The 19,370-nt window shown below is 34.1% G+C and overlaps 1 pseudogene; it reads left to right on the top strand.

Annotated features, from left to right (window-relative positions):
* The first annotated feature begins 1,737 nt into the window (after positions 1-1,737).
* On the top strand, positions 1,738-5,697 carry LOC121243459 (annotated as a pseudogene).
* Positions 5,698-19,370: the final 13,673 nt, after the last annotated feature.

Genomic DNA, 19,370 nt, shown 5'->3' with positions numbered 1-19,370 from the left:
TTTGTATTAAACAATTCTAGTACTTAGTCGACTTATTTAAATTATCCGTTGCTTTCTTTCGTTGTACACTGTTGCATGTACACACACTTGGCACTTATCGTCAGAATGCGTGACCGTGTTGTCATCATCCGAGCGTCTCGATTCTCGAATTTCCGTACGTGGGGGTCAGGGGCGCCACAGTCTGGACTGACCCTTGGATCCCAACGTTACCATCCCATATGCCTCTTCCAAATCCAAGCAATCCAATTGTTGATCATATCATGACTGTTTCTGAGCTTACCTTAGAAAAACCGAGGCGTTGGAACATTTTACTATTAAATACACTCTTCTTATAAAACATATCAAGGGAAATTCAAAAAATTCCTCTGACCAATCACAATTTCATCTTATACCAGATAAAACCAGATGACTCCATCATTCATCAGGTATATTCTTTGTTAAATCAGCTTATGCAACCCTGGTCAATGAAAACAGACCATCCACAACCAGTAATTTGTCCATTAACTGGAAGATTCTATGGAAAATGAAGTTGCAGGATAGAATAAAATTGCTTCTCTGGAAAATAAGCCACAATATTCTTCCCACAAAAACCCTTGTTAACATAGTCATTCCTCTTGAAAAGGACCAAATCAGGTACCCCTTGTGTAAAACAAAACCAGAGGACCTCCCACATCTCTTCCTCAATTGCATCTATTACAGAGTAATGTGGAGACACTCCAATTGGCCAATTGACACTTCCCTCTTTGCAAATCAACCAATCTCTAATTAGATTAATAATATTCTTAATCCATCAGCAAACCTCAAAATCTCAGAGGAAGAACATCAACCTTTTCAAAGTTTTGCCACCATTACAATGGACAACCTCTGGTTCCTTAGAAATAAGCTGGAACATAAATAGGCAATACATGGTCAGAGAAAGACAATCAGATTGGTGAAAATGAAGAAAGGCAACCAGTGGGACATCACCTCATTACTTGTGATGTTGCAATCAGAAAAGAGGGCTCCATTCTAGCATATGTTTGCTCAAAAGATAGTGGGGAAATACTATTTGCAAAAACTGATCTTATCAACAAAGTTAGTCTGAACCTAAGTGAAGCATCTGCAGCCTTAATGGCCATCAAAGAAGCAGAAAAGCTGAGGCTGGAAAAAATAATTCTAGAAGGAGAGTCAAAAGTGATTATCCAAGCAATTTCAAACTCCTCTCTCATCCAAGAATGAATCATGAGCCCAATCATTAATGACATCAAACATCATATAAATGCATTCAAGAAATGGACAGTAAGGAAAATTTATCGATCACAAAATCGATGCACGCACAACTTGGCGCAATGGGCAGCAGCAACGTAAACTTTCGGTAACATCTCATTAATCCAAATTCCACAATCCTTGCTGCAGTTCCATAGTGAAAAAAATCCACCTCATAAATCTGTATAATTCCCTAAGCTCCCTAAACTTATAAACTTTGTATCTATTGACTAAAAAAAAAAAATTCCTCCTACACAGCACGCATAATCCACGTCAACTGCATACATCAATTTATAGGTCGTTTGGATAGTAAGATGATAAAATGAGATAAAATGATTTTAGATAAATTGAATAAAATATTATTTTTTAATATTATTATTATTATGAGATTTAAAAAAGTTAAATTATTTATTATATTTTATATAAACATTTAAAAAAATTATAATAATGAAATGAAATGATATAAAATGATTGAGAGAATTTCTGTATCCAAACGAAGCTTTAGTACATGCTTCCCTCCTACCAACAATAATGGTCCATTTGTCCATCTTTTTGAATCTCGACCTCTCCAATTTACGGCAACAATGGACCTCCGGGCATCGATCATCAACCAGACCGACGTAGCTTTGGGGATCACGAAGCAGTTGCTGCTCGGCGAAGGGAAGCATTTGAACCTGGTGTTCTCGCCATTGTCGATCCACGTTGTGCTGAGCATGATCGCGGAAGGGTCCAAGGGCCCCACTCTCGATCAGCTGCTCTCCTTCCTCAAGTTCGATAATGGGGTTTGGCTCAACTCATTCGTTTCGGAGCTCGTAGTTGTTGTCTTGGCCGATGGCAGTCACAATGTTGGGCCTGGGCCAAACTTATCCTTCGCCAATGGGGTTTGGTTCGACAGGTCCCTGTCTCTAAAGCCTTCTTTCAAACAGATTATGGACAATGCTTATAAGGCCGCTCTGCATCAGGCTGATTTCCTGACTAGGGTTAGTGCACCTCAACTTAATCAGTTTACAGTATTACTCTTCTTGTTCTGGTTTCAATTGTTTGTGAGAAGAGTAATGTTAAAGAGAAGTTATTGTAGCAATACACACTTTATACTCACTATATAACTGTTTTTAGTTTTCTACTTTTTTATTTTAGACTTGGGAGATGTGGGGTCTAAATGATGCCACATCATGTGTGCAAAATGGTTACTCTCAACAGTGACTTCTATTTATATTTATTCTTGTGAGAAATGTTATTGTGTTCCTTGTTTTCTTTTTTAGAAAATCTACTTTGCCTTCCCAACTTGACACCTCCATTTGACCGCTGGTCAAAATTCTTTTTTTATTTTTTTTTATTTTTACTTAGTGATTAAGGAAGTGATTTTAAGTGTATTAGTATATTTTTTTTTATTTTTTAAATGTATTTAAATATGTTAAAAATGTGAAAAAAAAAAAAAAAAAGATTTTACGCTGGGCAGTCAAAATGGGGCGGCATAGTAGCCGCACCCTTTCTTTATTTCTCTTTTAGTTGTCGGATGCTAGGGCAATTATGCTTGAAAAAGAAATCTCGTTGGTGAACACTTTCAATCCACTCACGTTTAGTGAAAACCAAGCTAGAATAACAATAAAGCTTTGTGTTCTCTCTTTCCTTCAATGGAACCAACCTCATTTGAATTTTGGATGGAGAACTTTTTGAATAAAAATTTGATTTTGATCTCAATGGTTTAGGCGGCAAGTAAATTTGTAGGATCCACGACTATATGATCTGCTGTTGAAGAAAGTAAAAAATATAGCCATCAAAGTCTCTTTCCCTCTCTCTCTCTCTCTCTCTCTCTCTCTCTTCAATCTCTATCTTCTTTTATATCATATTTTATTTTCTATCATCTGCCCTCATCTTTTAAGAGTCCAATTGCGAGAAGAAAATTGCTTGGTGAATTAGCTATTACTCCTCACATTTCACGATATTAGTGGGAAACATAAATCACCCAAAGCAAGGAGAACCATTATCTGTTATACCATTCTATGAATCCCATCTTGTTGCTTTAGAACCTTTTATAGTCATGCTAACTAAATGATATCTCAGTATTTCCATTCATGACTACTATTAATGGTAATTAATCAAGAAAATGACCAGGACTGTCGGAATTTCTTGACTGATCAGATTTAGCTGATCGGATATCTAAATTGGTAATATATTAGAAGAGAAATGAATATATAGTTTGAAACTTTTTGTACAGCTGTTTTGGTTCGACGTAACCAACAACGGAGTCCATGCCTTTCACTTAATTAATTATCTCCTGCAGTACTAGTTTTTTTACCCAAGTTTATTCAATTTCTGTTGTTCCATGATTGTCTGTTGATGTTGGCTGTTGCAATATTGCACGTGCCAAACATTCCCCCACAAGTGAATGGGCGGGATTCATACCATGAACTCGTCCCAAAGGAGTTGAAAACCAAGCAGACCTTAATCCTTAATTGCGTAAGATATCAATGATTTGATCGGTTGTGGAAATAAACTCGATGAAGATATCATGGTTTACCACCATCTTACATATAAAATGAAAGTCATCATCTATGTGTTTTAATTGTGCGTGCATGAAATATTGGTTTGATCTCTTTGCCTCTGTGCTAGAGCGTGGGACAATCTGTTGCTTCTTAGAACACCAAGAAATAGGGCAAGGACAAGAAAAATAATCCGCAACCATTTGTAGAACACTGGTCAATTGGTCATCCAGATTGGCAACCCAATTAGAGTACATAGGTCATAGACAATAACAGAATGTTCCAAGGAACGTTTTGTGAAAATAAAGGCCATGGTCAATTGTGCCTTTAAGATAACGTTGGACATTTTAGTGGCAGTCTAATGAACAGTAGTGGTAGTTGCATGCATGGATATGTTGGCAAATTTGATTGATCAAGAATACAAGCTCAGATGTAGTTAAGATGTAATATTTTAGAGCACCAACCTTTTGTCCAAATTGCAAAAGTTTAAGCTTTTGAGACACTTGTTGCATTTCTCTTTAAGATAATTTAAAGTTGGATTAGTTAGTGTGAATCTGTGTTTTTTTTGGAACAGTAAGATTTAGCCGCAATATAACTACCATATGGTGTTGGTAAATTACTGTGCTGGATGAATTTTTCAACAAAGGCATATATTATGAAGACGGGTATTTCAATAGACATATTTCCATGTCTGTTTTCTTGAGCTTATTTCCGGTTCTCGAAATCTAAGAGATAAATCCCTCTAAATGCTTGCTGTTCTCTTTACAATAAATAAGAGCTTTATTCTTACTTAATTTAAGCCTAAAAAGAACTCTAGATCTTCCTGTTTATATATTTGACTGATCCCTTCAAAGATAGCATAGTACGCTAAACATGACTGATTGATGCACTTTTCAAGCTAAGTCTCTGTAAGTTGGTAATTATGCCACACCCTTTTTTTATCATTATGTTGATCACTGCATTTACTAGATTGTTCGTAGTGCTGAAGTTCTGATATACTAACATTGGTATATTTCATTTTGATGGCGGTGTTGAAGGCTGCTGAAGTGACAAATGAAGTGAATTCATGGGCTGAAAAGATGACTAATTTATCAAGGAGGTTCTTCCCCCTGGGTCAATTGACAGGACAACCAAGCTCATCTTTGCAAATGCATTATACTTCAAAGCAGTTTGGGATGAGAAGTTTAATGCATCAGCAACCAAAGAAAATGATTTCCATCTTCTTAATGGGAGCTCAGTTCAAGTGCCCTTCATGACTAGCAAGAAAAAGCAACTTCTTGTTGCCTTTGATGGTTTCAAAGTCCTTGGACTTCCCTATAGGCATGATGATGATAAACGCAAGTTTTCCATATACTTCTTTCTTCCAGATACAAAAAATGGGTTGCCAAATCTTATAGAGAAAGAGGTTTCTGAATCTAGTTTCTTGGATCATCACCTTCCAGATAAAAAAATGAAAGTGGGTGAATTCAGGATCCCAAAATTTAAGATATCTTTTGGGTTCGAAGCTTCCAATGTTCTGAAGGGATTAGGACTAGTTTTGCCTTTCTGTGAGGATGCTGATTTGACAGAAATTGTAGGGGATCAGAAATTATTTGTTTCAGGAATATTACACAAATCCTTCATTGAAGTTAATGAAGGCGGCACAGAAGCTGCAGCTGTTTCCACCACAGTTATGGTTGGATGCAGTCGTTCCTCCATCAAAGATGAGATAGACTTTGTGGCTGATCACCCCTTTTTATTCCTGATCAGAGATGATATGATTGGAGCTGTGTTGTTTATTGGGCAGGTACTCAATCCTCTGGCTGGTTGAATGAATAAATCTCATTCAACCCCTATATCAACCGATGATCGACTGGCCATATATAACCATATGCTCTAACAAAATTAGTTAATATTACAACTGAAACTCGTTGATATTGTGATAGATTATGAAGGTTTGTAGAATGAAATGAGATGAAAATTCTGTGAATAGTAGTGAAATGATTTGTGAATAGTAGTTAAATGGTTTGAGTTCTTAAGATGTTTTATTGTGTTTTGGAAAATGAGAAAGAAAATATTGAATAAAAATATTATAAAGTTAAAATATTATTATAATATAATTTTTTAATATAATTTTTGTTTTAAAATTTGAAAGAATAGCACTGTTTTTTGTGTTTTGTTTGAAAGTTTGAAAAAGTTGTAATGATCAAGTAATGATTAGATGAAAAAGTTAAAAATTTGAAATTGAAAAGTATTTGTACTTGAGTGGTGTTTGAGAAAGAAATTTTGAGATGAGATGGTTTGTGTTCCCTAACAAGGGCTTAGTTTCATTTAGTAAAAAAACCGATGTACATAGTACATATGTCTTCTAACGTGGGTGAAACATTAATGCGTCGTTTGGATAGTGATATAAGATTATATGAGTTTAGATATTTTATGAATAGTATTGAAATTGTTGAGTTGATATTAAATGAGATGGTTTTTGAAAATTTTGTGTATTTAGATTTTGAAGTGAGATGAGATGGTTTCAACCTTTTGGAAATTTGATAGATGTGGGTCTCACCAATTATTGCATAGTATTTGTAATAATTTTGTTTTATTTATAAATATATTTATAAATAAGTAATAGTAATTTATAAATTACCTACCCAAATTTTATTTTTTATAATATATTTCATAGTAATATTATAAGATGACAATATTTTTATACAATTAAATTATTTTATAAAATATCCAATAAAAATATTTTTATTTACAAAATAATTAAATAATTAAAAAGATATTTATAAAATATTGTTTATAAAAATATTGTGCTTGAAATCATTTTCCATTTTTCAAGTACTAATGGTCATTTTCCCAGCTTTTGAACTTACTTTATCCAAACATCGTATGCCATTGAGGATTGAAAATTACTCATTTGTTTTGGCAAAATTCTATCCTATAATGTTCTCAATAACTCAGCATAGAGCAAAGAAAATGTTTTGTTTATATATCTATTTTATAGTTTGTCCCATATAAAATCACTTTATTTTATAATTTTATTATTATAAAAATTACGTATGGACCAATCATATATTAAAATAAATCTCCGTATAGACCTTGTAAAATTAGCGATGCTAATTTGTAAAGAAATGTGCTACAAACTTTTCCAGCGAGACCCATTAAAAAATATATTTATAAATATATTTTGTTTATAATGATTTTGTTTTATTTATAAATATATTTATAACTAATAGTAATTAATAAATTACCAACCAAAAAATCGAAAGGTGCCCTTAGATAACGACTGCTCAATGTGCGCTTGATTTTAGCTCGAGTGAACATCACACAGATTGATCGCTCGAGGATTTGCTTGAGTGTGGCTCTAGCGAGATTGACACAGATGGTGAGCTTGATCTTTCACTTGAGTGTTGCTCGAGCGAGATTCACACAAATGGTGAGCTTGATCCTTCGCACGAGCGTGGCTTGAGCGAGATTCACATAGATTGTTCGCTCGAGTGTGGCTCGAACGAACATCACACAGATTGTTTACACAAGGCGTCGCTCGAGTGTGACTAGAGCGAGATTCACATAGATGCTGAGCTCAATCCTTCACTCGAATGTGGCTCAAGCAAGATTCACACAAATTGTTTGCTCAAACCTTCGCTCGAGTGTGACTCGAGCGAACTTTCAATTTTTTTGTTGCTTTTTTTTTTCTTTTTTCAAAATCACAAACACAACTAGATACATATATTTTTCTTTTTTAATATGTTTTCAATGTGTAGATAATTTTTATAACATGTTAAATGACGATTGTTTGTTAATTGTTTCATATAATTTGCATACACCAAAGAAAAAAATAATAAAACTACACCCTTACACCCACACTAAAATAAAATTTTTATTTTTATATATCATCAAAATTAGATGAGAAATATTACATAAATTTCAATAGATTTGAAATGTACTTGCAAAATGGTAAAAAATTGATTAAACTACACCCTTACACCCACAATATTTATTACATACATGTAATCATGAGCTATTTACCATTCAATGACCACTCATATCTATCCACATAGAAATGGCAATGTCATCCCTAATTGCAACTATAGCTCGGGTTGATTCCACAGTCATGTCAAGATGACATGATGAAGCTACGGCATCACCAACCGCACGAGCACTTGGATTGACCCATGCGGTTCTCCAATGCTCGAACAAGAAGTCGTTTGAAGTCGTCATTCTAATAAAATTGTGTAACGTATAGTATGCAATGATTAGGAGCCCTTGCCGCCCAACTGAATACGCAGGCATGAGTCTTAAAATTTTAAACTGTGATTTTAAGACCCCAAATATACGCTCTATTATGTTATGAATGGATGAATGTCGAGAATTAAAATATTTCTTATACCCCATAAATCCCCGCTGATTTTGATGGTCACTCCTATGATATCTTTTTCTGGGATATGGGGGCATAAATCTCCAAGTATATGGAAACGCTGAATCCACTAGATAATAATAATCTGTTAACCCATTTTAACCAAAAAAATCAGTTACTTACCAACCATTCCAAAAAATATAACAAAATACATATGAAGACAAACAATTAAATAATATTAGAGGTTTACCATCCGCAAGCCATGGAAATTGGTTTCGGGTTTGACTCAATGCATCGATGAATAAGCAAGCATTATGCGTTGTTCTCTCTCACTCAGTGTAGAGAAACGTGAACTTCATATCTAAGTCACATACACACAAGACGTTTTGGACAACTCGCCCATGCTGGTTGCGAAATGCCTCACGTACTTCAGCAGTTACAACAACGTTGATCATGGTCCCATCGATCACACCAATGCATCGCTGCAGACGAATAAGTAGGTAGATTATGAATGCATAACTTCAAATAAAAAATTTAATCGAAACTGTTGCATAATCAATATTGATACTTCATTTTGTACGCTGAAGTACTTACCACAAGCTAAGGATAAATTCGCGGGTTGCTTGAGATGTGTGGATGCATCCTAGTAGTGTGTGTTGGGGTAATAAGATGTGTCCCAAACTCGCAAAGGGCCCGTGTGACTTTCCTTACGTGTCAGTTAATGATTTATGTTGAATGTTAGACCGCAGGCCCACCATGGATTGTGCTTCTCCATGCACCACTACCAAACTTAATATGCCTACTTGCTCCTCGATGGTCATCCTTCGTCTAGAATCCCTCAAAAAATCATTGTTCCGTAACAAGGAATATAATGCGTGGAAGGCCTCAACCTCCATTCAGAATAACTCTTGACAATTTTTCAAATTTCCATCCAAAAATTCTAGAATATATTGATGTCCCCACAGGCTGATACTATGTTGTTGCAGTCTAAGATTCAGTCTCTGTCGATGATGGACATTCCCAATAAGGTTCATGATCTCAACCGTCCCTTGTGTAAAGTCATCACTACTATCACTCGTACCCCCATCAGAGAATATGAGCTCGGCATCGAGGTTCACGTACATCGACGAAGTTCCCATTGACCAGTTCTCATCATCCATGCTCTACCACGTTCTACTACACTGTTGTCAGAATAACGTTAGAAATCAAGTACCCTATAATTCCAACATTATATTTTAATACAAAAAGCATAACTAAATTTTTATATATGTTATCATCAACCATCCAACATATACTTGTCAAAAAAAAATATTAGTAATAAATATTGCATTAATACCAAATGCATGTCATGGAAAAAGCTTAACAGAACACAATTAACAATAACATAAACTCATCACAATCATAGATAATTGTTTCATGAAACAAATAAAGTAGCTCACGTTAAATAAATAGATGATAAATCAATTATCCTTGATTTAGCCTAAACAATTTCGGGCCCAAAGTTTCCTCCCAGAGGCATCCATCGACAAAAAGGCTCGCATCATAGAAGGATCAAGTAACTTCTTGACTGCACGATACCATAATGCCCCCTCCAGACTCGGGGAAATCTCACTCAGTAATGTGATACAATGACTTAGCGGATCGTAACCCCATCGCTAGGCTCAGTAGGCTATGATTCTTTGCTTCGCTTCACTGAGGACATACCGGTGCCATTCTCATGCTGCTTACATCACGCAATCTGTCTGCATTTCACCTCCTCAAGGCACGCAGAGATGTCTTAATCGAGCTAGCTTATTTTCTTATTGCGCCTAGGTGATGAATGTGTCAATGCACCACGTGAATGTGACCCCACCCCCATCAACTCATCCATGTCATCAATCTCAATGCACGATCCTTGTCGATTGCCCAATGTGGGGTGCCAACGTCGCATCTTCGGATCAAGCCGCCGCTCCCCGTCACTATCTGGGGTAGTTGTGTTGACGCGTGTTTTAAAGTACCGTATGCAACAGAAGTGTCAAATATGGTAGACAACTCCTCGTACTTTGAGTAGCCGAAGGTACAGAACTTCCCCTATTTCGATTTGACCTAATATTTCTATAATATACACATGTGAATAATAAACGTAGTAATGAAAAAACAATATTCTGTTTGTTGAAATAAAGATGCTTAGTTTACCCTGAGGGCATTTTCCCAATACTTGTCTCTCACCACTACTGTCTTCGTCTCGGGATCCCAACCCATACTAGTTTGACTCATCAGATTGGTGAAAAGAAGTTGTAGGCCCTTCAACCTCTGGAGTTTGCCCCAAATTGGTTCGCATCAAATACCTTTACACCAATAACGGTGAGCCGCTCAACATATTTTGTATGATCTCTATTAGTGATCTTTCCAACCCTTAATCTACCGTGAAGGTCGTCCTGGTACAACATATCGATGAAAACCTCCTTCATGCCGTCGCACCAAATTTCACATCATGGATCGTGTTTTCTAGATCATCCATATTGAATAGCTAAGAAATTGATAATATGGCAATGCAAGTATTTGTTTGTAATATAGGCAAAATTACAGCTAGAGTCAAGTACAAACATTTTTTTTGATAGTGGAGACATGAAAAACATAAATAATAAAGTAGGAATGCAAAAATATTAAATTTATTGAACATAATAGTAAGTTGGGTATGAAAGCAAATTTATTACAAACAAGTAATAAACATAATAATTGTGCATTTATATCCATCATACCTGTTGAGATGGACGATGTGTACGAAATGAGCGTAAAGTAGTACTGCTAGAACAACACAAAAGACCAAAGTTTATTAACAAAATAAAACTTTATTGAAAAAGTAGATATAGGAACAAAAATATAAATAATAAATAATCACTACACTATGACTGTTGAATATATTTAAAAAATACTTGTCCTCTTAAACACCCTGGAGGACCCAATAGCAGACGTTCCATGTCTTATTTTTTGTCAAAATGGCACATGAATTTAAGTAAGTGTTCTCAAGAACTGAAAGGTTGTGGGTCAAAAATATTGAAAGCCGAGTCAAAGTTGATTTCTCTCTGAATTACTAACCACAATAGAATTTAAGATGCATGTGAACATGCTTATGGGGTCATTGAACTCTCTTGATGTCATCATGAGCAGGCCAATAGGACATAGGAAGGGAGAGAATAACATGCCATCTTTATTATTACATAAAAGAGTAGATGTATAAAAGCTGTAGAAAAACATCCATAATGAAATGGTGTTGGCTAGGTGCCATAGGACATAGAAAGGGAGAGAATAGCAGGCCATTTTAAATGCTAAGTTCTGAAAATCCAGCATATCACCAAAAAAACATAAACAAAATGCATTATATTTCTGGGTAAAAAGAAGAATATATTCTATTGAGAGATTTGAAATGGATTTATGTCATGAAAGCATAAGGTGATGGATGGATCAAAGAAAAGGTAATGAGTGTCCGGGTTCCCTCTTGCCTCTACAAAGCAAAAATTAAAACCAAGACCTTAAACTTGGCTGGGATAAAAGAAAATGCAAAAAATATGAGAGATTTGCCAAGGATTTATCTCATGAATGAATGTGGCTATGGATGAAACGTTACCTAAACTTTCTGACTTGGTATTTGGGCTCTGACCTAAAATCTTTATATCAATATTGTAATATATGAAAAATTCTACTCATGATCCTCACACATCACATGTGTGGTATATGAATGATGAGTAGAAAAATTCAATTAGTTTAAGAAGAATAAAACCAAACAAAATTTTAAAAAAAAATTAAAATAAGTGTGGTGTATGGTGTGTGAGGATGGTGAGTAGCAAAACCCGTAATAGATCTCTATTACACTTTGATTCCTATTTTACATCTTTGAAGATTCTAATTTTTTTTGTTTTTGTTTTATCCACCAATGCATCACTGACAATGAAATGTGAAAGGTACCATTCTTTTATGACAATGAGTTTTGAAAAATACGAACATATGCAGAGAATATTTTACTGAGAGGATGCAGATTAAGGGTTTGTAGTGGGCATGAAATCAGATGTGGAATATTCAAAGAAAACAGAGTTGAAGATCTTATTTATTAACAGTATCTGTCTAAGTAAAAGGATTCCAACTTTGTAGAATTCTGCTTTATAATTTTAACAAAAAGTGGTAAAGAAGCAGACAATATGTGTCTTTATAAACAACTTTATACATCTTGTAGCTAACATCTCAAAATATCATGGAAAAGGCTTTGAACACTCTCACGGTGTAAGAGACAATTTTACAAACACGAAGTGTTCATTAAAATTGGGGTTACGTCCCATTTTCCAAACACCAAGTGAAAATTACTAACACCAAGTGTTCATTATAGAGTTCAAGATCGGCTTGATTTTAATAAAATAGGGGTTACGACCTTTTGTTTTCATTTTTTTTTTTTTTTAAATCTGCCTCATTCTCAAGATATGTAAAAAAATGATTCCAACTTTGTAGAATTCTTCATTATAATTGTAACAAAAAGTGGTAAGCAAACAGACAATGTACAACATCGAGTACATACTGATATGAACCCATGGGAATGGAATCCCTTGAACCCACAATCAATTTGAAAACTCACTCAAGGAAGCCAAAATCAAGCCAATGAAAAATTTAGGACCTATTGAGGAACTCGTTTCAAGAACCTAGATTATATGAAAATCTAAACCCGTTGAAGAACCTGTCTCAAGAACCTAAATTATAAATAAGAACGCTATAAAAGTTGTGATTTGACTTTAATAAGTTCAAAAGTTCATTTAAGAACAAGAGGAGATAAACTCAACTCACAATGAATAAATTCATCAAATTTCATAAACTAATAAAAATGAGGCTACAAAGAGTATTAAACCAAAACCTAATTAAAACCCTAGCCAAAATAAATCTCAATCTTCCAACAATACTCCTGAGTGAATAGTGGCATGGCTACAATACTCAGTTACAGTAACTTACATATCTCAATCTCCCAAAAACCCTAAGTTAACATAAAACCCTTTCCCAAAATACCCGGCGAAATACAAAGTCTTCCCAAAAGAAACCCTAGCTGCAAATTAAAACAACTCTTAAACTATCCTTAAAAACTTCTCTTGAAACCCTAGTTCATAAAACATAAAACATATGTGGGCCAAACATCCTCAAGCCCCATTATTTTAGACTAATTCCTATAACTAATAAAATAAGTCCTTTAAATTTAAACAAGTTGAAAGCCTTCAAGTGCCCAAAGTATTTAAGTCATGTTGTTGCCATCTTCCATAGTTTGTATCAAATGAATCAAAACTGAATCTTCATCCTTCAAACCCATCTTAAATGTCGGGCTCTTGCTAGACTAGTCCCAAGTGAATTGCACCAATCCTTGTATTGCCTCCTTGATCTTCTTTACTCTCGATCTAGTGATTGTCCCATCTGAAACATGCAAATAATTTTTAAGACTTGATCCATCTTGGTGTCCATCACATACATTGGACACCTAAACACTTGAAATTTTCATAGGACATAGAATAAAAGGCAAGCAAGCATGAATACACAACATCCAACATTAAAACATATCATCAATACACAGGATTTGGAATACACAAGATAGCAATGCAAATCGTAGACTAATAAAATGAATACACAGCAGGCAAAAATCATTCACATACTTGGAAGGAGCGAGTCCTTGGAGCCGTCGTGATGTATTTGTAATGGAAATTGGCTTATAAGGTGCCAAATTGTAAACTATTCAAAAGATTTCAAAATCTCGACTTCCATCACAAAATGCTTACTGATATTAACTTTAGGGTAGGGGTAGAGGAATCTCTGATAAGGGGTCAGGAGACAGTGAGAGTACGGATCAAGCAGAGCTGAGTTGACGAAGGGACTTACCAAGCACACGTGAGCAGATCTGAGTTGCGAAGCAGGGTCCTCACTGGCTTCACAAGAGCTGCAGCCTTCCCAACCACCATCACCAAAGCTCTGTACGGCAATCTTCAAAGCTGGATTGAAAGTTGGTTGAAATCTATGGACGGAGGAAATTGGGGTAACGACGTTGACATTGGAGTTAGGTGGGAAAATTTTCTCTCGACTTGACCTTGATGGACTATGAGGCAAGTAGGGAAATCTTCAAAGAAAGGAGATGCATTTACGAATGGATGTTACGAGAAGAACGACGGGCGTAGACAGGGATGAGTGAGGGCGTCAAATATCAACGTTTTCTCCTTTTCCGCTGGAAAAGCTAAAGATGTTTTCTTTTCTCTGTAAAGCAAATAATGACAGTTATGTTGTTCATAAAAAAAATCTGAAACCATCTTTGAAATCTCACAAGAGTACGTTTGGATAAGAGTTGCTTTTTTGTACAGAATGAGAGGGTTTCATCCCTCCTCTATCCAAACTGTTCCTTAAAAAGTCGAATAAATATATCATCTCATCTCTATTTTCAAGCAAGGCCTAAGCGTCCAAATGAGTCATTATCCTCCAAAATAAAGGGTGTGGAAGTGCCATTTATTGTATCTTTTTTTATAGTTTGGGTTGTGATTGTAAAATTGATAATTTGGAGGGATTATTACAAATTGAGTGGTAGCTCGAGGTCTTGTGTATTTATCTATTCATTTTTATGATTTTTTTTTAACAGAGATTCCAACTTTCAAGTCTTATCACATCTGATTCAAAGAACCTTAGCTTCATGTGTCCATTTTAGCATAATGTAACGGGCCATGTAGTTGAATGAGTAACAGGTGGGTCAAGCGAAAATGAAGCGGAATCATTCTTAGGTGCCTTTTTCTTTTGTGCTCGCACAAAGTAAAGAGAAAGAGGGACTTGCCTCCGTCAAACCTCGGATTTGATGATAATCCTCCGGAACATTACATATTTAGTCTTATTAAATAGCAAGATATGTAAGTCAACCAAAATAACGACTAATTAATGAAGGCTAATGAATGGACTTCCAAATAAAAGCCGATAGCTTGAAGACCAAAATAAATAGGCTTTGAGAGAGGTAGCTGCCTTGCATGCAACTTTCTTTATAATTTATTAACTATAACACAAAGTAATCTTAGGTATAACTTTTAAATAGACAAATCACATATAAATTCTTTGTAAAAAAATGAATCGCATTAATAAAGAATAATTTTTTTTACACTTTTTTAATGTAAGGTCTATTTTTTTACAAAGACTTGCATGTAATTTGTCTATTTAGAATGAGTTAATCTATATATAATTTCTAAATATAGACTGCTCATGCAAGCTTATATAGTTATATTTAAAAAAAATTTAAAATTACAATAATATTATTTTTAAGATGATATTTTTTCTCCTTTTACCCTCATTCATCAATGAGACTGTACACATAATCTTTCACTCAGGACTGCAAATAAAATTTTTCATTTGGAACTTGTAAATCATTTATCTAACACAGAACCTTTGTATTAACAAGAAAAACTATAAAAATAACAGGAGATACCCCACAAATAATACCAATGCACATAAACCCATTTTGGAGAAGGTACCAAATCATGCAGAGAGTCCCCCTACCAGCAAACAAACAAACCAATAAGGTCTGCTTTAGTTTGAACAACTTCTCTGGTATACCCCATGACTTTTAACTTGGCTTGAGATCATGCATGTAAGGTATTGGATCCAGTCTTAACACAATATCTATATATATATATATATTATTTCATAAATAAGTATGATATAACAGGCATCCACCTTAGAACAATAACGAAACCCTTCTATTGTTCCTTTCTCCTCAAAAGCATGAAAAAAACTATTGCAACGAGCATGGACCTTGTCCTTTCGTGTCTTAATAGCGCATTAGGATATTATAATATGACAAATATGATAAAAACTCGAATGTAAAATTTGAAGTATATTGAACTCTCTTGATTTTTTCAAATTCATGTTATCATCTAAAAAGTATTCCTTTAGAGCACTATTAGTGAAATAGCTAAATTTTGACTAAGAAATATACTTTTATAAATTTAATTAGTTACTTTTCAACGACATCAAATAATAAACTCTCAAAATTTATCATTGTTCTATTAAAATATTGATTTTGTCCTTTTCGTTTATTTTAATTATAATTATAATTAAAATATTTATTTATTATTAAAAAAAATATACATTAATTTTCTTATGTTCATATTATTTCAATGGATATATTTTTCTAAAGACCATATCTGGAAATCAATGTTGATGTATTTAACCTTGAAATCAACACCTGGCATGAGAAACTAAAGTTTTATTACCATAAATGAAGGCGTACTGAAAAGTTCCATACAAGGAAGTGAACTATAATAAGTTTAAGGACGGTGCTACATCCACTGCTGGGGCTAGGAGCTACCGTTACGTATAATTGGTTATCTTTTTTTTTTTTTTTTTTTGTCTTTTTTACATATATTTTTTATACTTTTAAATATTAAAAAAAATATAATATTATTAAAAAATAATTTCTTAATTATTAAGTAAACAGAAAAATTAAAAATAAAAATAAAAAGTTTTAGTAGTAACACCGAACTGTAAGAACCAGTGATGAGAATATTATTTTTCTTAATTTTAGAGTTGCACTACAGACACCGCTGGTTCTCGTTAGTTATTTTGGTGTTTTTTTTTAACATGTATTTTTTTAATATTTTTAAAAGAAAACACTATATATAGATACAAAGGGATTCTACAAAAGAATTTCACACATTGACGTGACACACTATATCTCCCATTAATTTTTTTTTTCTTTTACATTCTCCCCTCCCCCCCCCCCCCCTCCCGGGTTCCCGCCCCTTGCCATCTCCCCGCGCCGGCCATGGTGGTCGGGGACTACCTTATGGTGGACAGAAGATGTCGATGGTCCAAGCGGCACCGTCGACATGGAGCGTCGATAAGGAGGTTACCGAGAAAGGGAGGCGCTACTCGGGAAGAAGGGAGAGAGATAAGGGCTCTGGTGGCTGGGGAAGAAGCTTACATCGATAAGGGGATGGGTGCAGTGGTGCAATTGGACTGCGATGGTGGCATTGGCAACAGTGAGAGGGAGAAGCCGTGTGAGAGGGGTTCTATTTCAGGAGTTGGAGGGGGAGAATGGCTACATTGTGGAGGGCTGAGTCCAGTCAAGAGGTCACCAGTGAGGGGGAACGGCTGTTGGTGGTGGCCAATGACGAGCTGGGGCGATGCTGCTGTGGCTAGGAGACCGAGTCGTGTGAGGCGCAAGGCTAAAGAGAGAAAGAGGATAGAGAGAGAGTGGGAAATGAGAGACTATGAAAAATGGATACGTGATAGTGAACTAGATCAATGTGTGAGATCTCTTTATAGAATTCATTTGTGTCTCTAACAGTCCTCATTTTTAAATATTTAAAAAAATCATAATATTATTAAAAAATACTTCTTTAATTAATAAAAAATTGCTAAATCAACGGAAACTGGGATCGGGAGGAAACATTATCCTAGGTTTAAAGGTTACCGGCAGAATCGATTTTTTATGGATGAAAGTGAAATAGGTTGTGGCCAAACTTACTGTATATTTACTGTACATTTGGCGGTGATTTTTAAGCAATCTGGCTAAATTATTCAATAAAGATAGTGAAAAAGTGTCTGCGATATTATTTTGGTCACTAACTGGTTGTTCAGATGTCTAATCCAATCCACAAGTCCTAACTTCTTTAGTTCTTATCCCATTAGCCTTTGTGCATCTTGTCAAGTATGGAATCATTGCATCTTTGGTAAAACTAATTGGCCCTTTCGCTTTTGGGCAACAGCTAGGGTTTTGTTTCTAATCAAGTTTTCTGCAATATAGAGTTAACAGCTGTTTTCTACTACTGTAGTTTATAGTAAAAAAAATTATATTATCAAGTCGGTACATTAGGAATAGCGGCGGGCCCCACACGCCCGCCCCACTTACATGTTTATATCTATATATATTATATAAACATAAATATATATTTATATTTTACAAATTATATATATATAAATATATATTACAATTTACTAGACTTGTTCATAAAATATGTATTAGTAAATTTAAAAATTATATAGTTTAAAAATTAATACACTACAACTATATGCAAAATATGTATTAGTAAATTTAAAAACTACATAAATTTTAAATTATAGTTATATTTACAAAATTTAAATTTACAATTTAAGTCTAAAAATATATTTTTATTCACTTTTGAATCTAGAAATAATTTTTTAACCTATTGGAATGTGGTCTATCTTTAAAGTAGACATGAGACGGGATGTATTGGGAACTCGCCCCACAACCCCCCTCCCCCCCCTCCCAAACCGAGGTGGGGGTCGAAAATCCCAACCCCCGCCCAATGCCTAGTGTTTTTATGATATTATTTAATTTGAATAATAAATTTTAAAATTTTAATCTTACTTATTAAATAATGTATATGATGTGCAAAGCCCATGCTTGCAAGTGTCTTGTGAATTATTACATCTTATGAAGGTGATGTGAATGTTTGTAATCATGACCAAATCGAGTACAGCGGGATGATTGAAAAAGAAAACAAGGCTGATAACTTTTATGAATAGCTACACTCAGCTCGAATAAACTTGATTTGAGTGCAGTTAATTTATAATTAGCATAAGGTTAAACTCGTATAATCTCGATTGGACTCATCTAAACTCATGTAACTTCATCTTCTATTATTATTTTGTATGAGATTATTTATAATTTTGTAATGTCAAACATTTTTAAGTAATATAATTTGGAGAAACATAAAAAAAGAGAAGTGATCAATCCTCTTTCTAAAGTGATAAAATATAAATTAAATAAATGAAATCATGGTGAAATATAAGTATTGATATAGAAAGGTCAAAGGTATTGATGCATATATGTATCAATGTATATATAAATTACAAAAGATCTTCATAGAAACTCGAGGTTTGTTTATCTAAAGCTATAGATAATTCATAAGATATAGCACAAAGGTTTATTTATTTAAATTGATATATAGTACAAATGACATATTTTGTAAAAATATTTTTTGTTAGAAATTGGTGGTTGGTCAATTTAATTTTTATAAGTTTATAAACTTAGTTTGTCTCATTACCTTGTACAATATAGTCCTAATAAAAATAAGTAACTACTTATATATTAATTTTTTTTATCTTATCTCATCATTATAATTTTTTTAAATTTTCAAAAGAATATAATAAATAATTTAATTTTTTCATTTCAAAAAATAATAATAATATTAAAAAATAATATCTTAACAATATTTTATTTAACTTTCATTTAAAACCATCTCATCTCATCTATATCTAAATGTCCAAACAAGCACCAAAGAGTAATGTAGTGAGTATTGACAAATTCAAAC

This window comes from Juglans microcarpa x Juglans regia, chromosome 8D, assembly GCF_004785595.1.
Source record: "Juglans microcarpa x Juglans regia isolate MS1-56 chromosome 8D, Jm3101_v1.0, whole genome shotgun sequence".
Taxonomy (NCBI): domain Eukaryota; kingdom Viridiplantae; phylum Streptophyta; class Magnoliopsida; order Fagales; family Juglandaceae; genus Juglans; species Juglans microcarpa x Juglans regia.
The sequence above is the reverse complement of the archived record's forward strand: the minus strand, read 5'-3'. Positions and strand labels throughout refer to the sequence as shown.